This window comes from Dama dama, chromosome X (assembly GCF_033118175.1).
Source record: "Dama dama isolate Ldn47 chromosome X, ASM3311817v1, whole genome shotgun sequence".
Lineage (NCBI taxonomy): Eukaryota > Metazoa > Chordata > Mammalia > Artiodactyla > Cervidae > Dama > Dama dama.
The window spans coordinates 19669548-19696045 of NC_083714.1; the positions used below are offsets into that span (position 1 = coordinate 19669548).

General features: G+C 43.6%; 1 long non-coding RNA gene across 2 annotated transcripts; it reads right to left on the bottom strand.

Moving 5' to 3' along the window:
- Window positions 1-1629: 1629 nt before the first annotated feature.
- Window positions 1630-26498, bottom strand: LOC133053146 (uncharacterized). 2 transcript variants are annotated; one of them, XR_009692093.1, is made up of 5 exons: window positions 26188-26498; window positions 23635-23734; window positions 10413-10576; window positions 6275-6364; window positions 1630-6165 (listed from the first exon to the last, which is right to left on the bottom strand). It is a non-coding gene; the product is annotated as an uncharacterized LOC133053146 (long non-coding RNA). The 2 variants fall into 2 exon arrangements; XR_009692092.1 differs by lacking the exon at window positions 10413-10576 and having other exon boundaries at window positions 26188-26462.

Consider the following 26498-nt stretch of genomic DNA (forward strand, 5'->3'; position numbering starts at 1 on the left):
GGCACCCCCAGAAGGAGGCAGCTATGGCCACTGGGTGACGGCAGCATTTGCATCGGCTGTGCAGGCCACCTACTGTGTCATCACGTCCAGCCCCTTCACAGCTGCACCAGCTCGGGCCACAGCCAGGACCGCGTCCAGAGCGAGATGCTGCCAGAGGATGGCAGGAGCACCCAGGGACACTGGATCTTCTTAGCTGGGAGGCCAAGTCTTCAGGGGACAGAGGCCCTGGGGCCTACCCTCAAGGTGGGGGCGTCAGGGTCCTTGCAGGCACCAGGTGGCGCACCAAGCAAGGAAGCGGCTCTCTTCAGTGTGGAGGCAAAGAAAGGAAGGTGAGGCCCTGGAAGAGGGAGAGATGGCGGGGATTGGGCAAGATGTCAGGCTGCTGGTAGAAGAAGACAGCACGGAGGAGGTGGAGGTGGTGGCAGACGTGGAGCAGGAGCAGTTGTCCTCGCAGGAGCCAGAGGAGAAGCCAGAGGAGCAGAGCCAGGAACGTGCAAGGCCAGGAACCCCGAGTGATCTACCGGCCCACGCTGGAGGGGCTGAAGTCACTGGCGGCCCTTCAGGCAGTGAGTTTAGCTCTGGGAATGTGAAAGACCACAGGGCCTACATTCGTATCAGGTGGAACAACCGTCAGAGGAAGGGTCACATGGCTCAGAGATGTGCCATCTTCCAGGGCATCGCAAGCTCCTGGGATGAAGCCCTATCCTGACTGCTGTTCCTCAGAGTCAGCAGCTCAGGAGGAGGAGAAAGACCAGGAGCAGGAATAGAGTTGGGGACAAGGGCACAGGAAGGGAGCGGGGTGGCTGAGGGAATTGGGTGCTGGGGGTGTGGAGGTCCAAAGATATTGCAGGAGCAGAATTCCGGCATGGCCAGAACACCTGTAGGTGTCTAAACCATGACTTTGGGTGACTCCTTTGGCCTGCATCTGAAGAGGAGCAGTACCCGAGTGTGGAGATTCTATATCAGAAGTGACCAGAAACATTAAGCCAGAGGAGCATTCCCAGAGGTTTATTATTGTATTCGTGGATAATCCCGGGAAATAACAGAGACAGTCCCACTAGTGCAGTGCAGAAGTACGAGGTTTTCCACACCCAAGGTGGCGCTGGAAGGGGCTGCTATCTGATACGCTATGAGTGCCAGACGACTCCAGACACACCCTTGTGAAGAAAGGGAGCAGGTGAGAGACCCAGGGCTTTCTTGCTAAACACACACACACAAAGACACACACACATACCCACACACAACACACACACTTGGCCACAGACAAGGTGAGCCAAAGGGACTGCAGTTCCTGACATTCTAGGCAGTGACATGCCACTACTCAGCACACACAGGCCAGTCAGAGATCAGAAGTGGTCAGAAACCGACCCTCCCTTGGAGAATGCAGACACCTTCAGACGCTGAAGACCACAGGGGACCAAGAGCCGTGAGCATGTCTGATGTTATGGCACTGGCTGGGGACATTGGTGGGGCGGGCAGGAAAGCGTGAGTGCCCAGAGTGCTTGCAGATGCCTGTTCCAGTATCCCTGTGAAAGGTTGTTGCTGAGCCATGACAGACGCTGGGATTCTTGGCCTGGAGAGGAGGGGAGTTCAGTCCAGGGCCAGTGACAAGGCTTGATCGCTCAGAGATCTTGTGTAATCAAGTTTTATTAAAGTATAAAAGAGATAGAGAAAGCCTTCTCTATGATGACATAGACATCAGAAGGCGGCAGAAAGAGTGCCCCCTCTGCTAGTCTTTAGCAGATACTGTCTGATAGTTAGAGAAAGGAAATATCTCAAGCCTAAGAGAGTGGCACCAGGCCTCTCACCCACAACATGCATCGAGATAACATTGGCACAAGTTGAGTCATCCTGGGCCATAAAACAACTGACATGAATCTTGAAAAAAGGCAGGTTTCCAAGCAAATACATAGTCTCATTAACACAGATTAGGAGAACCATTGTATGAGTAAAACATACTGGTTTATTGGGGCATTTTTGGTTCTGAGCCTTGGGTGGAACCAATTTGAAGACAGACAGAGTCTAGGGTAAATACATAGTTCATTAACAAGGCGACACAGAATTTTAAAGGAAACCTCCTTTCAATTTTGTATATAGAAGGGAAAAAAAATTCTGACACTTGTAGTTTGTTTTCTGCTGCCGCTTAAGAGAAAGATAAAAAAATGTCTGACCCTTTCTTCCGTTTGCAGGCCCCTAGGCTTTCTGCCTCTTACCCTCTCACTTGTTCCATCCCAGACTAGCCCTGTTGCTTGTGGCTCTACCTGGCCTGGCACGTGGCATGACTGGCTCCTTGACCTGCAGCGGATTGTGAACAACCATCCGTCATGATCAGTGAACAAGATGAAGTCTTGCTTAGCTACATGATGGATTTGAAGGTCAGTGAGGGAGAATGAGGACAGGTAGGGAGCTGGGCAGGGAAGTGTGGGATCATCTGATGCGGTGAGAGCACTTGAGTGGAGAGGCAGAAGCTGTTGATGCCTGCACTGCAGGCAAGCTGCAGACCCTAGAAACTTGCACATTTTCCCTCCTCCTGGTCCTGGCAGGTGTAGGAACTGAGGTATCTCTGGTCCCGTTGCATGCCACTAAGTTTCTTTTCGGAGCAAACCCTACTTCAGGAACACAGTGATCATTAAGGAGTACTACCTTGACATCACTGGTACAACCTGCCTCCCAGGGTGGTGTGAGTGGGTGGGGAAGGGAGTGGATGCTCCTCCTGCACGATCCTGCCCTGCCTCCCCTGTCTTCCTCCAGGATGTACACCATGTCACTGCACTCCAGTCCACTGGTTCTGGATTTATAAATGGGGAGCTCTAAGCCACAGGCTGGAAACCAGCAGCCTTAACTTCCTCAACTGGTTGTTGGATCACAACAGCCCAGGATCAAACAGGAAAGCTGAGATGGGGTTGCTCTGGGCCTCTGCAGAATTGGTGACTTGTGTTGGAGTTCTTTGCTGTTCATGAAGAGTTCGGGACCTCGTGAGCCCCATGCTGATCTTGTTCGTGTTGCCAGCAGAGAATCAGCAAAGACCTGTGGGTCGACCTCCTACAGCATTTCCCAGAGAGGTAGATCTTGCCATGGGAGGTTACTGACAGAAACACAGGTTGTGAGGGGATCAAAGGTGGGCTCTGAAGGGACAGCCATGCAGAGGCTGGAACATTCTCCTTTCCCAAATGGGGATGCTCAGGCTCATGCAGGCTGGATGTGGAGCCTGGATTTGGGGCATACTGGTAGCAAGTGACAAGCTGAGACTGGAGGCTTGGGGACTTTGTGTGTCCAAGCATTACTCGAAGAAGCTGTGATTACAAGATGAGAGAGCCCTAGGTGATTCTGATAGTGGCAGGGTGAATCAAGCGCCTTTGTCAGAATCATCTTTTCCCAGGTTGGCCACTCCCAGGCCTCCTGCTGCTCACTGAGTTTAAGATTCCCCTGAGCCCTTAAGTCTCGCCCTTCCTCCTGGAAAGCACCACCAGTTGGAATGCGTTTCTTTCCACTGTCCCTTGGCCCTTTTGTGCTGATTTTGGGGTCTTCTGTGAATTTCCACATCCACCGATTGACCTCGCTCTCACCACCACCACACAGGAAAAGCCAGAAATGACTTAAGGCTGGCTGGTGATAATACTGAACAGCTGGGCGAAGAAACGGACAGGGATCCCAAAAGGGCAGGACACGGTGCCTACTGATGCCATCTCCCACATTGCTTGACCCAGGCATCTTCAGCTCCTGAAACACCGGCCTTCCCTGTTTGTGTTTGTGTCACTGTGCCTTCCTCGTGTGTGTTTACACAGGTATGTTTGTGTCACCTGTGTTTGCATGTGTTTCTGTGTGTGTGCATGTGTCTGGCTCACATGAGACGCAGAGACGAAGGTGACAGGACATGACACTTGGAGGAACAAGAAGAGGAGGCAAGAGGCATCCACAGAATCGGGGAGACTGGTCAATGTATCTCTGTGGCACCCCTGTCCAAAACAGGAACGAGGAAAGGATGGACAGTGACATCTCTGGACAGTGGCTCCACAAATGTACAATTACATCAAGAGATACAAACAAGCTCACGGGTTCTGCTGTGTTGACCCATTTTTTACTATCAGCCTTTTTCCATGATTGATCTCTTTAACGGGAAACAAAACACCCCCTCATGTTCTGAAAGTCACCAAGAGTGACTGGTGTCTTAGAATTCATCTTCCAGACCCACTGCCCCACCTGGGGAGACTGCCTACAGCATCTCCTCACCTTATTCAATACAGAGGAACGCCAATGAGTCATGACAAAGGCTAGAAAATGACTCCAGGCTAGTACCCCAGGGGCCCAATTAGATGTGGAGAACTGGGCTTGGGAGAACTTTTCCAGAGGAAGAGCCCAAACTGAGGGGTACCCTCAAAACTGAGGGGGTAAGAAACCAGTTGGTGAGATATCCACAGGCCCTCCCTCCTACAGGGGGTAAAAGACAGGGCTAAGAAGCCTGCTAACATGGCAAAGACCACTGAGGTGCTACAGGAACCAGATGAAAGCCTGGACGATTTTTACGAAAGGCTGTGTGAGGCCTTCTGGGTTTTCACCCCTTTTGATCCTGAAACCCCTGAAAATCAACAGATAACAAATTCAGCCTTTCAGGGACAGACCCCATCGGACATCTGAGAAAAAAAAAATTACAGAAGTTAGAAGGGTTTGCAGGTAAAAATGCCACAGAACTGCTTTGCCAACAAAGTCGTTGTCAATCACAACCGAAGAGCAAAAAGTGGATGAAGCAAAAAGTTCCACTCTTGGCATTTGGCCTGTGAAAGCATGCACCCCCGGTGGGACCACACCATAAGGCAAGGGGCCTAGATCTGAAAAGGACAATTCCCCTCAGCCACGATCAGTGTGCCTATTACAAGGAAAAGGGACACTGGAAAAATGAGTGCCCCAGGCGCTCTGAGAAGAAAACCAAAGCAGCAGGCCCACAGAGCTGGTATCAACCTGAGCCACCCAGCACTAATCTGATCGGGCTAGCTCAAGCAGGATCCAACTAGAGGAGACTGGATTCTCTCCAACTGGGTCCCTGAGAGCCCATGGTCAGAATTCAAGTAGGGGGTCATCCAATGGACTTTATGGTAGACACTGGTGCTGAGCATTCTGAGGTCACCCAGGAGATAGTCCTCATATCGGGAAAAGAAACTACCGTCATCTTGGGCACAGGCACCCAGACCCACAGGCACCCAGACTGGCAGGCCATTTTGCAGTCCTTGACAATGCTGACTGGGGGGCCATTAGGTAGAGCACGAATTCCTCTATCTGCCCTGTTTGCCTTATTTGCTTGATGGGAAGAGACCTGCTTGCTATGACGGGGGCTCAGATTTCCTTTTCTGCTGATGGGTAACCTCACCTAAAGCTAGCAGGCCCACCCCCCTCCTTGATTATGACTCTTGCCATAAGGTGAGAAGAAGAATGGTGCCTGTATTTCTTCCTTCCAGGAGAAGGGACCATTCCTCCTCAATCAGAGACAGTATCCACCAGTTTGGGCCGAGGAAAATGCTCCAGGTTTGGCAAAATCCCTTGCTCCCATCCTGACTGATCTGAAACCAGAAGCTCAGCCTGTAAAACTACAACAGTATCTGATTTCCTGGTAGGCCTGGCTGGGAATCCAGCCTTATTTAGAGAGACTACTCTAACACGGACTTCTGATGAAATGCCAATCACCCTGGAACACCCCACTACTACCCGTGAAGAAGCCAGGAATGCATGACTACCATCCGGTTCAGGACTTAAGAGCTGTAAACGAGGCAACAATTACTCTGCACCTAGCAGTGCCTAAACCGTACACCCTACTAGGACTGATCCCTTCCACAGCTGAATGGTTTACTTGCTCACACTTGAAAGATGCCTTCTTCTGCCTCCAGCTTGCACCTGCCAGCCAGCCACTATTTGCCCCTGAATGGGAAAACACACATGGGAAACAATGAACAGCTCTCTTGGACGAGGCTTCATCAGGGTTTCAAGAACTCCCCTACTCTCTTCAGCAGAGCTTTGGCCACTGACTTCGTGAAATTTCCTGGACAGGAGTTAGAGCGTGCCCTGCTGAAATAGGTCATTGAGCATAACACAGGCTCGATGTCTAGAGGGAACAAAGGCCCTCGTCTTCTTGTTAATGGAAGCTGGGTACCGGGTATCAAAGAAAAATGCACAAATCTGTAAAAGACAAGTCAAATATCTAGGTTTGAACATCATCTGGGGCCAGTGAATGCTGGGAACTGAAAGGAAACAAGCAGTTTGTGCCAAGCCTCCCCCTACCACTCACCGGAGGGTCCATGAACTCCTGGGAGAAGCAGGGTTCTGCAGGATATGGATCTCTGGATGTTCAGACCTGGTCAGACCCTTATATGAGGCCCTGAAAGGAGAAGAAAAGGTTCCCCTTGAATGGGAGCCAAGAGGCAGCATTTTAAACAATTAAGGCCAAAGTCTCTGATGCCTCAGCCCTAGAGCTTTCCAATGTAACCGGAGAGGTCAGTCTCTGTGTTCATCAAAAGTACAAAATGGCCTTGGGAGTCTTGATCCAAAAATCCAGGCCTTCGCAAAGGCCGGTGGCCCAACTGTCTAAATAGATGGCCACCCTACCTCTGAGCAGTAGCAGACACTACCTTGCTAGTGAGGGAGGCTGACAAACTAATGCTGGGTTAAAACCTAAATGTTAAGTTCATGCACTCAGTTATAACCCTGATGGATAGCAGAGGCCACCATTGGCTCACACATGCATGGATGACTAAGTATCAAGGGTTACTATGTGAACATCCACGGGTAAAACTAGAAGTTGTGCAAACTCTAAAACCAGCTATCTTCCTACCAAAAGAAGCAGGGCCCTTGGAACACAATTGCTTGGAATTACTAGATGAAGTATTTTCTAATAGACCAGACCTGACTGACAACCCGCTCCACAACCCAGACCTGGTCCTATATACTGATGGTAGCAGCTTAATAGAAAACAGAAAGAAGATGGCTGGGTATGCTGTAGTGACTGACTCTGAAGTGGAGGAAGGAAAGGTGCTTCCTCAAGGATGGTCAGTGCAGAGAGTGGAGTTACGGGCATTAATCAGGGCACTGGATCTCAGCTGAGAGCAGCAAGTCAATACCTATTCAGACTTGCACTATGCTTTTGCTACTCTACATGTCCACCGAGCCTTATACAAGGAAAGAGGACTCCTTACAGCAGAAGGGAAAGGGATCAAAACCCAAGCCGAAATCCTGAAACTTCTGGAAGCAGTCTGGGAGCCAAAGGAAGTGGCAGTTGTCCACTGCAAAGGCCACCAGAAGGAAGATGACCCGGTGGACAAAGGGAACCGTCACGCTGATGCAGCCACCAAGGAGGCTGCCGGGGGCAGCCGCCAGACAAATTGAAAGTCCTACTAGCCCTGGAGATACCAGCTGCCCCCAGGTGCTCTCCTGAGGAGGAAAAATGGATAAACTAGGAAGCAGAAACCAAGGCCAAGATGGAAGGGTGGCTCACACAAGACCATGAGTCTATGTTCCAGAACAACTTGCCTACAAGCTGGTGCACCAGCAACATGCACTGACCCATATGGGCAAGACTGCCTCAGAGACTTTGCTAGGCCCATACTATCTCATTGCTCACCTCCCTGCACTCTGTTCTTCTGTCTCCCAGGGATATGTAATCTCTTTACAAAATAATGCTCGCCAGGGGCCTAGTGGGTCAGCAGGGACACAACATTGTGGACTATCCCCCTTTGAGGATAGGGAAGCAGGTTTCACTGAAATCACTCCAAATCAAGGATTTAGATACCTTGTAGTTTGTATGTGCACCTTTTCAGGCTGGGTGGAAGCCTTTCCTACCCAAACTGAAAAAGCAAGACAAGTAGCCTAGGCAATCCTGAAAGACATTGTCCCCAGATATGGAATGCCTCTGACCATAGGATCGGACAACGGACTGGCATTTGTATCTGAGGCAGAAGCACAGGTGGCAAAGGCTTTGAAAACCCAGTGGAGACTGCATACTGCCTACCATCCCCAGAGCTCAGGGAAAGTGGAACACGTGAATTGAACCTTCAAACAAACCCTAGCAAAACTATGCCAGGAGACCAGCTTATCTTGGGTAGGCATGTTGCCTGTGGCCCTCTTAAATGTGAGGTGTTTACCCCTGGCAGGGATAGGGATTTTGCCATTTGAAATCCTGTATGAATGACAACCCCCGCTAGTCAACTTAAGGGGAGACACCAGAGAACTGGGGAACTTGCACTTATATAGGCAGCCACAAGGGTTAGGACACACAATCGCTCAAATACATACATGGATAATTAATAGAATACCTATTTCCTTAGGCATAACACTACATCCTCACCAACCAGGGGACTGAGTATGGGTAAAGGATTGCAAAAAAGAGTCTTTAAAATCCAAGTGGAAAGGGCCCTATTTTGTAATCTTAACTACACACACTGATCTCAAGGTGGCAGGAACAGACGTTTGGATCAATTACTCCAGAGTCAAACCTGCAAGTCCGACTGATAGCCAAGAGAAGTGAGAAACGACCCTTAGTCTGGAGGAAGCCCTGTGCCTGACCTTGCAAAGGAAACAAGCACCCCAAAGCCCCACTCTGGGCACACCGGAAGCTGGTCAATAAAAGCATGGCTGAAGCTTGAGGAACCAATAGGACTGACAAAAGGCAGATGTATTGGTTAGTAATTGGTCTGGGACTCCCCCTATTCATCTTATTTGGAATAAGGCTTTACTCTTTCCCCAAGAGTGGACTTGTATCCAAAAACTCTCTCTCTGCTTTGCCTACCTCTTCATAATTCTTGTTTTTTGGAGTCTCCTCCAACTGTGATCAACTTAAATATGAAAAGACCGTATTTTTGCCTCACAGTTCTGTTAAGTTGTAAAATCCCCTCCTCATCTGAGAGTTAGGGTGATTGTTCTGAATGTATGGAGTCTTTCTACCATGAGGGTAAATAGGCCCAAGGATTCACTGACTATACATACAAACCAGCCACATGTTATAGTTCAGTTTTCCCATGCACTAGGGAAAGGAAGTATTACTGGGAGGGAGAAATTAGAGCCCACAGTGCGAATGGCCTAACGTGTTATGGCACCCCAAGACAGATGGCCTGCTGGACTCGATAGATTCATTTTGGGATGTCAGATGGGGGTGTGGCAATCCAGGATAGGAAAGAACCAGCCCAAGAGGTGGTCAAACGGTTAAAGGCCCAAGTAATCAAGCCAGATCCATTGGCATCAGGTCTAAAGACGGGGTCCTCTGGACTGTACAACCAGCTTCGAGCCTTCCTCAAAGCTAAGTTAGAAATGCCCACTATTGGAAATAATTCTTTTATCCATCTAGCCGAGGAGGGGGCCCCAGAATTCATGTCACTAGCTGCTGGGTTTGTGGAGGGGATCTGATGTGTAAAACATGGCCTTGGAAGTCTACTGCATTGGATGCCTTTCTGCTATTCCGATGGAATCAAACAATCAGCAGGCGGGCAGGGGGTGCTATTCAGAGTTGGACCCTGTCCACAGAAACAGTAGGCAAAGAATGCCTAAGCCGAGAAGGAATAAATTATACCTGGGTCGGAGAAACAAAATGCAGAAGAGCCCTGGTGTATAATGATACCTGTAAGAAACTTCCATGGATGCCAGGGGCCCCAACCTGGTATTGGGCTCCCCCAAAAGGAGGGAATGGAAATCACACTTGCACTCCCTTCAACTCCACTTCTGGGATTCTAGAGCAAAACTGTACAGGAAATCAACCTGATACTAATCCCTTTCTTGCAATCCCAGGCATTAGCCCATATTGGAAGCATCTTTACTCCACAAACCCAGACTTATGGCAGCCCCGAGAGGGGCTTTTTGGTTCTGCGGGAGAAGGGCCTAATCAGGTCTCCCATCCAGATGTGGAGGAATCTGCACCATAAGAATAATTTAGCCAGGTTTCTTCCTCTTACCCGACACCAGGGGACACGCTGGTGTTCCCAGTTTGCGACAACCTGAGACACAGAGAAAAATGATTCCTCGAGCTAGGGGGAAAACAAAATTGGGGCAAAGATGAGGGTCCTCCCCAACAGATAATCCAGTATTATGGTCCGGCCATATAGGCACAAGACGGGAGTTGGGGATGCAGGGCCCCCATTTACATGCTCAACCAAATAATCTGACTGCAGGCGGTCTTTGAGATTTTAACTAATGAAATTGCAACTGCTGTTGGCACAGCAACAATCCCAGATGAGGACTGCCATCTCTCCAAGTCGAATCGTGGAGGAAGGAGGAGCTTGTCGGAAATTCTACCAAACTGGCTGTGACTGTTGCATCCAAATAATTGACAATGGAAAAGTTGTGGCAAACAAAGCTAAAACTATTGGGAAGATTGCATATGTTCTGGTTCAGACAATGTTTCTGTTTAAAACAATGATTGGGATTGCCGTAGTCATACTCACCAATGTCTGCTTATTCCCTGCTTCATACCCATCCTAATAAAAAACGTAACAGGGTTCATTCACAGAAACAGTTGTCAAACGGAGAACAGCCACCTAGTTGTTGCTTTTAAAGGGTTACCAGCCAGTTCTGAATGATGATGTCCTCTGACAGCTGCAGATGCACCCTAAACATCAAGAGGGGGGAATGAGGTAGAAACCAGTCAAAGCCCCCAACTAAAGTAACAATCTTTTGCTTTCCCTTCCTTTATCTTGTGTTAACAGCTGCTGCTCATCAATCACCGCTTCCATGTCTGATCTCTTGCTTGCTAGTTACCTTGTCCGGAATTAGGGCTACCTAGGGAAGGGAGGGATCTGAGCCGTTTGAGCAGGAAATTTACGGTGTATACAAGATACCCAGAACAATGCTATTCTCTCAGATCATCCCACTCTCGCCTTCTCCCACAGAGTCCAAAAGTCTGTTCTATATATCTGTGTCTCTTTTTCTGTCTTGCATATAGGGTTATCGGCGGATGATCTGAGAGAATAGCAATGAAACATGTCTATTATCAAGTGTGAAACAGATCACCAGTCCAGGTTGGATGCATGAGACAAGTGCTCAGGGCTGGTGCACTGGGATGACCCAGAGGGAGGTGGGAGGGGGGTTCAGGATGGGGAACACATGTAAATCTATGGCTGATTCATGTCACTGTATGGCAAAAACCACTACAATATTATAAAATAATTAGCCTCCAACTAATACAAATAATTGAAAAACAAACAAACAAGAACAACAAAAAGATACCCAGAACAAAGCCAGGGCACTCAGTCTTTGGAGGCGACTCCACTGAGCCCACACCGCTGCTGAATATACCTGGCTGTTCTGCCTCTTTGAGTGCTGCTTGTCTCTTTCTGGTGCCACGGATTCTGTAACAACACTACTATGCAATCAGCCAACTCATGGCCTATATTCCCATGGCCTTTCTTTATTTCAAACAGTCTTCAGAAACTTGGCTTGTCTGTGCTTTTGCATTCTATCTGTCTTTTTGGTTTTCTGAGAGAGTCCTGTATGGCAGGAGGAATTACTCTGAACTGGGCCATCTTTACTGGTAGGAAGTCATTTAGCACAACTGGTACAGTTGGAAAAGTGAGAGAAAAGTCCTAATACAAAAATGTAACTTCCAAGTTAATGCTATCTTCTGGTTGTATAAGTAGAGAAGTATTCAACGAGAAAGAAAATGAAATCACAGATACATGGTTATCTCGTTATGATCTCGAAACTGAAATATGCTTAAGAGAACAGTCTGTATATAGGTGAATCCCGGCTCCAGCTCTATTAAGTATTCACACTGTTTCAACAAGCAAGTCTCCTCTAAGTCACTGATCCCCCTTCCCCCAAATAATATCTCCTGAATTTCTAAGCCATTGCACTGCAATTGGTCTAGCCTAGTATGCTGAGGCATTAAGACTGTCAAAGCTCATTGAGGCCAGAGATCACATTGGTTATTACATTTTGAAATATGTCTCCAAGGCTTGCAGGCAGGTCTGGAGCAGCTCCCACCACACCCCAAAAAGCCAGATCCTAGCTCTGAAATCTCCCCTTCATTCTCCGGTCCATCTTTCTTCCATCTTATCACCAACCTGCAGCATTCTGTGTTCATTGCCCTGGAAAGATGCTCTGTTCTTGCAGTCTTCATCATCTTCCACGAGTGCCTGCCCATTGTCCATATTTTGAACTGTCTGCTGATTGCATGACAACATTTGAGGAATGGAAATTAGAGGCTGCAGACAGGCTTGCATGGGAACTTCTTTACTACGTTCCACAGAGGGACCCTGCACTGCCTTGTGGCTGAGTTGAATTTTATTAGTGATATGAATCCTATCGACTGGATCATCTGGAAGATGAATAGCTTCCCTCTGAAAGTGGCACAAAAGACTTTCATGTGACTTCACTCGCACTGCACATCTTCTCCACAATACCCTGTACCTGGTACTCTTACATACAAATATTCTCAGTTGATCATGCATTTGGCCTGATGTGCTACACTACGGAGTCTGTCTTTTAGGCTTGGTTAAGATGGAAGTCAAGAGATCTTGTTGGCACAATTTCTCGAGTTTGTAGAGGCCTTAAAGTCTGCACTCTTGAAGTGTGGAACTTGTGACATATCCCTGACATGGCTGCAGGTGTTAATGCTGAGGTTGCCTGGAACTGTGGTTTTCCTGCTCGTACAGCCCTTGTTGGGATTAAGGACCCTGTACATCTCCATGGGTTTGAGCCCTTTAGTTTGGAATGGATTGCATTCTCTCTCTCTCTCTCTTTTTTTCTTCCAGATATGTACTTTGCAAGTAGGAATGGTGGTCTCTTGCGGTTCTCAGGAAACCAGAGGACTGCTGATAAATGTGGCGGCCACAGACTCCAAATTCTGCCATGGAGAAGGTACCATTAACACACCTCGCAAACTCTCTGGGGGAAAACCCAGGTGGTTTTAACAGTTTGGGAGGGCCTGTGATTCTCTAGGCTTCCCCATGGCTACTACAGCCTAGTGTCTTGGTTAGGGGAGGTTTAGGGAGGCACGGTTGCCATGACTTCACGACTCTGTGTCATTACTAAAGCAATAGGCAGCAATGCCTTGATCACTTCCCTTTGCCTCTTACAGATGAAAGGAGAGGACTGCATCTATTTTATGAGGCGGGGCTGCCTTCATGATAGGCTTATTTTCTTCTACCGCTTACTGTAAATGATGCTCATTCTAGTACTCCCAGGCCAACTTTACCGATGAAATAGGAACAAGTACTAGCCCAATTGGATCTCTAAAGAAACAATGAAAACTCTTAGGGGGAGTTAGGTATCTGTGAGGATCATCAGTTTAGTGTTAGAGATTCCTTTACCAGTTTCCTTCCCATGAGAACCTAGGTAAGAAAAGGAGGCCTCATTTGAAACTGAAAGCCTCTTTTCAAGAGGAAGTGGGTGTACTGGTTTTGTAGGGTTGCCAGAACAATGAGAACCATACCAGGTAGCTTTAAAAATGTTTTTTCAAGCTTTTGGGGATCAAATCAATAGTTAAAGGATCAGGAGATTTGTTCTGTTCTGGACTGTGTCAGTCCAGAATTTTCTGGCTTTGTCTTCACACAGTAATGTCTCTGTGTTGTCTGTGACTGATCTCCTTTTCTTATAAAGAAGCAGTCGAATTAACCCAACTACCTATTTAGAGGCCCTATTTCCAAATAGGGTCAGAAGAAAGGGCAATCTACTCACATTTTGACTAAATATAATGTACAGAGAGTTATATCTTCAGCATACAAATTTTGAGAGAATACAATTTATTCATAATATTGATTTTCTTCTCTCAACTTGGTACTGCTATGTAGTCATCTGTCTCCCAAAGCTCATCCCACTAACCAGGTCGCCTGAACACAGAAAGCAGGTGCTTAAGAAAAACTGGATTGTTTGGGAGTAATGCAGATGAAAACAACATTCAAATTTCTTATCAATCTAGAAATGCTCTCCACAAAGACATAATGGATGGAAAACATTTCTATTATCGAATAAGTATTAAAGCATAATGTGATGCACATGATAAGCAAACTACTAAAAGACTGCAAAGAGAAAAGAGATATTTAAATATGCATCCTAGCAAACTGTCGACTATGCTAAACGCTTTGACTGTGTAGGTTGCAACAAACAGTGGCAAATTCTTAAAGAGATAGAAATACCAGACCACGTTACCTGCCTCCTGAGACATCTGTGTGCAGGTTAAGAAGCAATTGCTAGAACCAAACATGAAACAACGGACTGGTTCAAATTGGGAATGGAGTATGTCAAGCCTGAATATTGTCATCTTGCTTATTTAAGTTATATGCAGATTACATCATGGGAAACGCAGGACTGGATGACACACAAGCTGAAATCAAGACTGCAGGGAGAAATATCAATAACCTCAGATATGCAGATGACAACAACCTAATGGCAGAAAGCAAAGAGGAACTAAAGAGCCTCTGGTTCAAAGTGAAAGAGGCGACTGAAGAAAGATGACTTAAAACTCAACATTCAAAAAACTAGGATCACAGCATTTGGTCCCATCACTTCCTGGCAATAGATGTGGAAACAAAGGAAACAATGACAGACTTTATTTTCTTGAGCTCCAAAATCACAGCAGAACATGACTGCAGCCATGACTCCAAAATCACTGCAGAACATGACTGCAGCCATGAAATTAAATGTTTTGCTGTTCTGAAGAAATCCTATGGCACACCTACACAGCATATTAAAAAACAGACCCATTATTTACTGACAAAGTTCCATATAGTAAATGCTATGGTTTTTGCAGTAGTCATGTATGGACGTGAGAGTTGGACCATAATGAATGCTGAGTGCCAAAGAATTGATTCTTTTGAACCGTGGTGTTGCAGTAGACTCCTGAGTCTCTTGGACAGCCCCCTTATGGCAGAATGTGCAGAAGAACTAAAGAGCCTCTTGATGAAAAAGAAAGGGGAGAGTGAAAAAGTTGGCTTAAAGCTCAACATTCAGAAAACTAAGATCATGCCATCTGGTCCCATCACTTCATGGCAAATAGATGGGGAAACAGTGGAAACAGTGGCAGACTTTATTCTTCTGGGCTCCAAAATCACTGCAGATGCTGACTGCAGCCATGAAATTAAAAGACTCCTTGGAAGAAAAGCTATGGCCAACCTAGAGCATATTAAAAAGCAGAGACATTACTTTGTCAACAAAGTCCTGTTTAGTCAAGGCTATGGTTTCTCCAGTAGTAATGTATGGATGTGAGAGTTGGACTATAAAGAAAGCTGAGTGCCGAAGGATTGATGCTTTTGAACTGTGGTGTTGCAGAAGACTCTTGAGAGTCCACTGGACTGCAAGGAGATGCAACCAGTCCATGCTAAAGGAGATCAGTCCTGTGTGTTCATTGGAAGGACTGATGTTGAAGCTGAAACATCAATACTTTGGCAACCTGATGCGAAGAGCTGACTCATTTGTAAAGACCATGATGCTGGGATATATTGAAGGCGGGAGGAGAACGGGATGACAGAGGATGAGATGGATGGATGGCATCACCAACTCAATGGACATGAGTTTGGGGAAACTCCGGGAGTTGGTGATGAACAGGGAGGTCTGGCGTGCTCCAGTCCCTGGGGTCACAAAGAGTCGAACACGACTGAGTGACTAAACTGAACTGATGTACCCATGGGTTAGTTAGACAAACAATACTACATCACTGGAGTTTAAAGAAGAGATTTTCTTGCAGGGCTATGCACGGAGATGGGTGGTTGATGCCTTTAAAAATCCTGGACTTCCCAAAATCTTTCAAGAATGTCTACTTATACAAAACTTAAGGGAGGGATGTGATTCACTGTGACAAACTTCTTGCTGTCAGATAGCCTATTCTTTTTTTTTTAATTTTATTTATTTATTTTTATTTCACTGTCTTTTTTTTTCATTTATTTTTATTAGTTGGAGGCTAATTATTTTACAATATTGTAGTGGTTTTTGTCATACATTGACACGAATCAGCCATGGATTTACATCTGTTCCCCATCCTGATCCCTCCTCCCACCTCCCTCCCATCCCATCCCTCTGGGTCTTCCCAGTGCACCAGCCCTGAGCACTTACTTGTCTCATGCATCCAGCCTGGGCTGGTGATCTGTTTCACACTTGATAATATACATGTTTCAATGCTATTCTCTCAGATCATCCCACCCTCGCCTTCCCCCACAGAGTCCAAAAGCCTGTTCTATACATCTGTGTCTCTTTTTCTGTCCTGCATTATAGGGTTATCGTTACCATCTTTTTAAATTCCCTATATATGCGTTAGTATACTGTATTGGTGTTTATCTTTCTGGCTTACTTCGTTCTGTATAATGGGCTCCAGTTTCATCCATCTCAACTGATTCAAATGTATTCTTTTTAATGGCTGAGTAATATTCCATTGTGTATATGTACCATAGCTTTCTTATCCATTCGTCTACTGGTGGGCATCTAGGTTACTTCCATGTCCTGGCTATTATAAACAGTGCTGCTATGAACATTGGGGTACACGTAGAAAAGTCACGGTGAGGTAACTGTGTTCCTGTAAACCTTTAGCAAAACCAATACTATTCTCTATGCTGAAAGGTAAGACTCCAAGCTTGACTTTCACACTCCAAGTCCTGTTTAGGAGGAGAGAGTTCCCAGGCAAGCTGATTATCCTGTCTGCGATATTCATCCAGCACCCAGTCTTGGTCCTCCCACCAGTGGCCAGTCACAGCTGAAGAGTCAGCTCTCAGTCTCTGGGCCCTCCTCTTACCAAGGTCCCCATACTCTACCCAGCCACCTTAAATGAGGGAGCCAGGTGCCCAGCCCACAGCTGCCCTCAGTCTTCTCAGTCTACCCTAATTGGCGGGGGTGGGGCTGAGGGTTGGTGGTTGGTCCTGTAGACTCTGACCCAATCAGATTGCCTCAAGCGTTAGGTCATGGAGGTGGGGATGGCAGAGGTAGGTTGCCTACTGCTCTGAACCCTAGGCCAGGCCAGTGAGAGGCTCTAGCAAGGTCTCTGGACCTCTGCGAGACTCAGTCTTTAGCCTGTCCTGAGGCTCCACACCTTGCTACCCAGACCAAGGCCAGAGGACCTGAAGGGCCATGGACGAAGGTTGAAATACATATTTTACTAAACTCTGCTGACAGGCTGACTATTGGAGGACCTGGTCTTCTAACCTCTATGGTCTTCAGCTAAGGACAGCAGCTCCATGCCCATCTTGCCACTATTACAGTATCTTCCTTGGTGAGAGTATTCAACCTTTCACTCAAAGTTGGGAACTTAAAACATCATGGTCTATTTCCACTAGTCCCAGATAATCACATTCTACTCTTTTTCTACAACTTAGGTAAATTAACTAACAATATCATGTGATGATATGTTTTTTATCTTCCTCTAACTGAAATATTATACTTAAAAAGCATAATGTCCCCTAGGAGATATATATTGCAAATGGGGAAACCATTCATTCCTTCACTGCTGGAGCTATAGTTGAATTGTAATATTTTTAAAACAATTTTTATTGGAATGGAATTGCTTTACCACCTTATATCAGTTCCTGTCGTACATCAAAGTCAATCTATCATAGGCATACATAGATCCCTTCATTTTTGGATTGCCTTCCCATTTAGGTCACCACAGAGCACTGAGTAGAGTTCCTTCCACTATTTTCTTTCTTTAATTCAAATTATTTGTTTTAACTGGAGGATAATTACTGTACAATACTGTGATGGTTTTTGCCATATATCAACATTAATGAGCCACAGGTATACACATGTCCCACACATCCTCAAGCCCCACTCACCTCCCTCCCTACCCTATTCCTATGGGTTTTCCAGAGCACTGGTTTTGAATGCCCTGCTTTATGCATATATAAACCCGAACGATGAGTTCCCTGCATGAAATATGCAATTTTCTCTATATCACAGGAGTTATGGGTGTGGTTTTTTTCTACATTAAATTTGAAATCTGTATTTACCTTTGGATATCTAGCTGTATATTTTTGGTCATGTTAGATGGACTATTGTATATTTCACATCTGGATATCTCTGCACCCTTTTCCCTGCATAAATACGGAATGCTGTATATTTCACATAGGAAAATTTGAGCACATATTTTCCTGAATCAAGTATGGAATATTTTGCAGTTTTGTAATGAAAATCTCAGTTAAGATTTTCAGACATGAAGTATATAATTCTCCATAGTTCAAATGTGAAACACTGAGGCAAATTTTCATTACTTAACTAGAAAATCTGTACATTTCATAAATGATCATCTAGGTACAGATTTTCCTACATGAAAGTTGATATATTTTATATTTCACATAAAGAAATATGGACACAGATTTCCCTGTTTTGGGATACTCTATATTTCACATATGAAAACATGGGTGCTGATGTTTCTACATTAAATATAGAACTCTCTGTATTTCCCATTTGAAAATCTAGACAGAGGTTTTCCTGCATTAAACATGAAATATGCCATATGAAAATCTGGAAAAAGTTTTTCCTGCTTAAATGGTGAATGTTTTACTTTTCACTAATTAAGGTCTATGTGCACATTCTGCACATGATATATGGAATTCTCTGGTTTAACTTTGGAAAATATAGATATTCCTTAACCTACATTAAATATTAAATTCTCTATAGAACTCATATTAAAATATTAGCATGGGTTTTATGGGCCTAGATTTTCAACTGTGAAAATATGTAATTCTGTATGATTCACGTGTGGAAATCTGAGTGCAGATTTTCCTAAATGAAGTATGAAATCATGTATATCTTACAGATGATAAGTGTAGATTTTCTGCTATTTTGCTATATGGGATTCTGCATATTTCATATAAGAAAACCTTTGTTATGGTTTTTTGACATAGAATATGTAATTCTAATTATCTGGGAACAGATTTTCCTACATGTAATATGAAATCTCTGTATTTCACATCTAGAAATCAGTGTACAGATATTCACACATCACATATGAAAATTTTCACATTTCATATGTGGAAATCTCAGTCCAGATATTTTAGAAAATATATGGCACTCTCTATATTTCCCAAGTAAAAACAAGATGAGGAATTTTTGAGATGAAATATGGACTTTTGGGAGGTGGGAGGGGGGATCGGGATGGGGAATACGTGTAAATCTATGGCTGATTCATATCAATGTATGACAAAACCCACTGAAATGTTGTGAAGTAATTAGCCTCCAACTAATAAAAAAAAATGAAAAAAATAAAATCAATTAATTAAAAAAAATAAATAAAATATCAATTAAAAAAAAAGAAATATGGACTTTTGTTCATTTCTCATATGAAAACAAGGGTATAGATTTTCTTACATGACATATGAACCGTATATATTTTAGGGATGAAAATTTGAGTTCAGAATCTTTTACATGAAATATGGAATTTTCTATGTTTCAAATATGGAAATCTTACCTTAGATATGCTTCTATGAAATACAGAATCTCTGTATTTCCTACATGACATGTGGACCCTGAGTTAGCTCCATAATATGTGTAATTTGCTACATATCACATAGGAATATCTTGGTCTAGATTTTTCCACATGAAATATGGAATTCTCTGTATTTCCCTTATCAAAATATGAGGACAGGTTAACTTTATGAAAGATGGAATTCTTTATATTTCACATATGAAAATCTAGGTGTAGATTTTCTACATGAAATATGAAATTCTGTACATTTCTTGTATTAAAGTATTAATGCAGATTTTCCTGCGTAATATATGGAATTCTCCATATTTTATATAGGACAGCCTGAATGAGGACTTTCCTATCAGAAATATGTAATTTTTAATATTTCATACACAAAAATATGGGTGCAGATTTTTCTTTTCTTTTTTTTTTTTTTATTAGTTGGAGGCTAATCACTTCACATCATTTCAGTGGGTTTTGTCATACATTGACATGAGTCAGCCATGGATCTACACGTATTCCCCATCCCGATCCCCGCTCCCACCTCCCTCTCCACCCGATTCCTCTGGGTCCTCCCAGTGCACCAGGCCGGAGCACTTGTCTCATGCATCCCACCTGGGCTGGCGATCTTCTGTATTTCATGGTAGAAAATCTAGCTGTGTATGTTTGGTCATGATATATGGAATACTGCATGTTTCACATATGAATATATGGACACATATTTTCCTGCATGAATAGGGAATTTGATATTATTCACATAGGAAAATTTGAGCATACATTCTCCTGCTGAATTATGGAATCCTACTTTCATAAATGAATTTCTCAATTAAATTTTCTGACAAGAGATATGCAGTTCTCTATAGCTCAAATATGAAATTTCAGAAGCAAATATTCATTCCCGTAATACAAAATGTGTATATTTCACAAATGAAAATCTACATAGAGGTTGTCTTACATGATGTGTGGTACTCTTTACATTTCATATAAAAGATCTGAGCACAGATTTCCTTGATTTAAATATAGACTAATCTATATTTCACATATGAAAATACGGGTGCTGTGTATTCTACAATATATGTATTTCTCTATATTTCACAAATGAAATACCAAATTTTTTGTACTGCATTTATAAATATTGGTTGCACATTTTCCTACATGGTATATGGAGTTCTCTGTGTTTAGCATTTGAAAATATAGACATTCATTTTTCTACACTAAATATTAAATTCCCTAAACTTCACATATTAAAACATTAGCATGGGTTTTGTAGGCATAGATTCTCAAATGTGAATGTGGAATTTTGTGTTTTGCATGTGGACATCACATTGGAAGTTTTCCTAAATGAAATATGGACCTCTGTATATTTTACAGATGATAATTGGAGGAAAGGTTTTTCTGCTATACTGATACATGGGATTGGGTATTTTTCATACGTGAAAATCTTAATTAAGATTTTATTACATAAATATGTAACTGTCTCTATTTCACATTATACAAAACTGGGAAAAACTATACCTACATGAAATATGAAATCTCTACTTTTCACATTTATCAATCAGTGAACAGATTTTCATACAAAATAATACTGAACTCTATATTTCATATATGAAAATATGATTGCCAATTTTCCCACATGAAATCTGGAATTCTCTATATATCACATTTGAAACCTGACCACCCATTTACCACAAACTATGAAATTTTCTATATATCACATATTAAAATCTCTGCTCAAATTATCCTCTAGGAAGTACTGAACATTATGTATGTCACACATGAAAAACTGGGTGCTAAAAACATGTGCAATCTGGAATCATATCATATTTTGGATATCAAAGTCTGTGCACCTATTTTACCACCTAAAATATGCATATTTCATATATGAAAATCAGGGTAAAATTTTACTCAGTTAAAAATGGAATTCTCTATATTTTACATATGAAAATGTCAGTGCTGAATTTATGTCATGAAGTATTGAACTTTTTGTATTTTACTTTATGAAAATCTGTATGCTGAGTTTCTTATAGAAATATGGTATTTTCTATACTTCATATATGAAAATTCAAGTGGTGACTTCCTTACATCAAATATGGAAGTCTCTATATTTCACAGATGAAAATCATGGCTTTGGTTTTCTTAGAATTTTGAGAACCAATATGGTATTGGAATTATCTCTATTTCACAAATGAAAATATGTCACCACTGTTTTTTCCTGACATATAAAATCCTTTGTATTTCTTATATCAAAATCTAGGCTCGAACACTCTTTCATGGAAGTTGGACTTCTGCATATTTCACATTTGAAGATCAGAATGGAGAGTTTCCTATAGAAATAAGAAATCACTGTATTTTGTATGAATCACTGGTCCTTCAGGTACTGACACATTTGTTCCATTTGTGTCCCTGTGCCTTGGACATGCATTGTGTACAGGTGTGTGCTTGTGTCACCTGTGATTGTGTGTGTGTGCATGAGCCCAGCCCCCTGCTGACACGGAGATGAAGGCGAAAGAACATGAGATGTCTAAAAACCAGTAGAGGAGGCAGGAGACGTCCACAGACTACGGGAGACTGGTCCTCGCATCTCTGCGGTGCCCCTGTCCAGGACAAGAAAGAGCAAAGGATGGCCTGTGAAAACTCTGGGTAGTGAGTCCACAAATCTGCAATTACCTCAGGAGACAAAGACAGGCTCACAATTTCTGCTGTGCTGTTGTGTATGTTTGTACCCATAAGAACGCTTGGAGGGTTTGCAGAGTCATCCAGCATAAATCAAGTGGTGTGGGACTCTAAAATTATTACTTCTGGACCCCTCAGTCTGTGGGGACATTGGCCCTGATTAAAACTCTTCAAGAAATGGGCATAGAAGGAACATACCTCAACAAGTAAAGGCCACATATGAGAAGCCCACAGCAAATATTATTCTCAAAGGTGAAAACCTGAAAGCATGCCCCCTAAGATCAGGAACAAGACAAGGGTGTCCACTTTCACCACTATTATTCAGTCTAGTTTTGGAAGTCTTAGCTATAACAATCAGAGAAGTAAAGGAAATAAGAGGAATCCAGATCAGAAAGGAAGAAGTATAGCACTCACTGTTTGCAGATGATGGGATGCTGTACATAGAAAACCATGATACTATCAGAAAATTACTAGAGCTAATAAGTGAATTCAGCAGAGTCACAGGATACAAAATCAATACACAGAAATCATCTGCATTCCTATATACTAACAATGAAAAACCAGGAAGAGAAATTAAGGAATCAATTCCATTCACCACTGCAACAAAAAGAATGAAACATCTAGGAATAAACTGACCTAAGGAGACAAAAGAACTGTATACAGAAAATTATAATTTGATGAACGAAATCAAAGATGACATAAACAGATGGAGAGATAGTCCAGGTTCCTGGGTAGGAAAAATCAATATTGTGAAAATGACTATACTACCAAACACAATCTACAGATTCAATGTGATCCCTATTAAATTACTAATGGCGTTTTTCACAGAACTAGAACAAATAATGTCACAGTTCATACGGAAACACAAAAGACCCTGAATAGCCAAAGTAATCTTGCAAAAGAAGAATGGAGTTGAAGGAATCAACTTACCTGATTTCAGGTTATACTACAAAGTTACAGTCATCAAGACAGTACATTACAGGCACAAAAACAGAAGTATAGGCCAATGGAACAAGATAGAAAGCCCAGAGAAAAACCCACACACATATGGGCACCTTATCTTTGACTAAGGAGGCAAGAATATACAATGGGAAGAAGACAGCATTTTCAGTAAGTGGTGCTGGAAGAACTGGACAACTAAGTGCAAAAGAATGAACTTAGAACACTTCCTAACACCATACACAGAGATAAACTCAAAATGGACTAAAGACCTAAATGTAAGACCAGAAACTATAAAACTCTTGGAAGAAAACATAGGCAGAACACTGTATGACATAAATCATAGTAAGATCCTCTAGGACAAACCTCCTAGAATAAAGGAAATAAAAACAAAAATAAATAAGTGGGTGCTAATAAAATTTAAAAGTGTTTGCACAGCAAAGGAAACTATAAACAAAGTGAAAAGACCACACTCAGAATGGGAGAAAATAATAGCAACTGAAGCAACTGACAAAGTATTCATTTCCAAAACGTACACACAGCTCATACAAGTCAGTACCAGAGAAACAAACAACCCAGTCAAAAAGTAGGCAAAAGTCCTAAACATATTTCTCCAAAGAAGACATACAGAGGGCTAATAAAGACATTAAGAGACACTCGTCATCACTCACTATTAGAGTGTTAGTCACTCAGTTGTGTCCAACTATCTGCAACCTCATGGACTGCAGCCTGTCAGGTTCCTCTGTCCAAGTGAATCAGAACTCAGGAATTCTAAAAAAAAAAAAAAAAAAATCAGATTTCATGATCCGCACTCAGTGAATCTCACTTAGTGCAGCTACAATAGTGCCCTAGAACCTGTCAGTTTTCACTATGCTTGGGAAACTCTCAGGGACTTTATTAAACTCCTTTAGTAGTGAGACTGTCAGCAAAATAAGGGAAATAGCGATCAGAACAGATATGAGAAAAAAATATAGAGATGATCAACAAAACCCAAAGCTGGCTCTTTCAAAAGATTAATACAAATTCATAAACTTCTACCCATATAGACCAAAAAAAGCAAGATAACTAAAGACAACACTTCCCAATATCGGGAGTAAAACAGATTTCAGATCCCACAGAAATTAAAAGGATTCTGTCAACAATTCTACATAACTACATCTTGCAATTTCAGTGAAATGAACTAACTAACTAAGTTCAGCCAAATAGAAAAGAAATAAATAATTTATTGAAAAACCGAGCTAGTAGTTGAAAAATTTACAGAAATCTCCATGCTCAGGTGGTATTCCTGGTCCAAAAGAGAAAGGGAGGGAAAAAATAGGTAGGGACAGAGAAAATGTGACTATATTCTAATGCAATCAGTTACTCAAGGTAAATTGGGCCAAATCCAAGCAATGTGATGAAGCCATTGGTTTTTATTTTTTCTTTGTCGTCCAGCTTCCCCTTCCTGCCTCCCTCCTTTGCCCCAGTTGCCTTCTCCTTCTTAAGTCCTGCCCTCCATCAAGAGTAGCAATATTATGAGGCACGATTCTCGCATTATAACTGCTATCTGCTGGTTGACTGACATTCAGTATGGATGCTATCATCCCTACTGCTGGTATACTCAAGATCTCTGTCTCTCATCATGGACCAGAAGGTCTCACTCCTAATTTCAGGTATAGCTAGTAGAGAAGATGCAGGGAACACGTTTGAGCCTTGAATCCTTCCTCTGTGAATGCGGATGACTACAAATTGTGGGAGAAACAGAGACAGCAGCACCAGACCCTTTTTAATGAGTGCTAAACCCATTGAATCATCCCAAACCCAGAGCATCACAGAACTCCTTGACATTCAGAAGTATGTCAAGTAGATTTCCCTGCCAGGACTGTTGCATTTATTGTTCCTTCTGCCTGGAATGCTCTTCCCTTAGGAAACCCCAGGGCCTGTTCCTTCACTTCCTCCATATCTCTGCTTAATTGACATCTTTCAGGGAGACTTTCCCTCATTATCTTGAATAAAATAATAACATCATACCTACACACACCCTTTCCCCTGATCTAGAATTATCTTTCTTCATAGTGCCTGCCACCCTTGATTTACTTACTGACTACCAGGTCTATGAAATGAGAAACTTGGTCCGTTTTGTCCTGTCACAAACTCCTCGAATAGTGCTCTGGTATATTGCAGGTGCTCAGAAAACATTTGCTGAAGGACAGTCAGGAGCCAGGCCCTTTACACACATTGCTAACACGCACAGGTACCCTCTCAGCCGGACACTGGCCCCACTGTATTAATTCTCACACATACTGGAATTCCAGGAGATGAGTAACACGCTCAACAACACACAGTCAGCATGTCAGGTTCCAGGCTTCCGAATCATATCTGCCAGCCTCCAAATCTTCAGTTCCTGGACAGAGACCTCACAGCCAAGAACACAAGAGGTTTTATTTCTAACACAACGACTCCAAACAGCTCAGGTACAAACCCAGAGACACCAAAAAGAGGTCACTGAATATCTGCACAGAGAGCTCACAACTCGAGTCTCAGACCCTCAAACACGACAGAGACCAAACACACTGCGACAAAGAGCCTCCAAACAGACCAAGGTCTTCAAGACAGAAACAAATGAGAATTGCACAGATACTTCACATCTCGCAGACTGACTTCCGAACCACTCCAGACACTTATCAACCTAATACAGAAACCCCTAAACAGAAACCCCTAAACAGAAAGAACTTTGAGTAACTCAAGAGCATCATACAACCTGTAGATAAAGTCCCCAGACAAATGGAAAACCTGCACCCTGTGCACAGACCCCAAGCAGCTGATAGTTGACACCTTAAGACAAACTCCTCCTCAAAGCAGCTCAGAGCCATCACAACTTGGGACACAGAATCAAAAGCTCAGAGATGTCCAATTCCGGGGCGCAGATGCCTACACAGAGATCTCACACCCAGGGGCTCAAATGCCCGAAAGCTCCAAAAATGCACATCGCCGCATACAGGCACACACATCCTAGACGCTCTGGACTACGGCTCGCAAAATCCACTCAGATCAAATATCCCATCACCCACAATCCTGGCCAACGGCTCAGAGAGATCAACTGTACCCCAAACAGCATCTGTGATGTCATATGTAGCCATACACAACCCCAAGCTCCCTGACACAGGTTACTCTCCAGGGAGAGACACGAAACAAGCCCAGAGACCTCTCCCTGGTCATGAATTGCATGCATCTGTGCGACTCACCGCGCGTTGCCACATGATCCAGACTGAGTGAGAGCTAATTAAGACTGAAACACCGTCACCCTGCACAGCCACTGACTATGCCGAGCCTCGCCACTAACCAAGGCAGCTATTCAACCCCTTCGGGAAAAGCGGTAAAACTCGGAGAAAAATTGCACACTCTGAAAAGCCGCGCAAGCGAACGCAGGCGCACTGGTATACACACGCCTCTCGCCCGGAGTTCCAGCTCTGCGAGCTCAGTGCCTGTCTAAGACAGGCAGCCAATAGGAACTCAGCAGGAGAGTAAGGAAGGCGGAAGTAGCCGGACTTCCGTG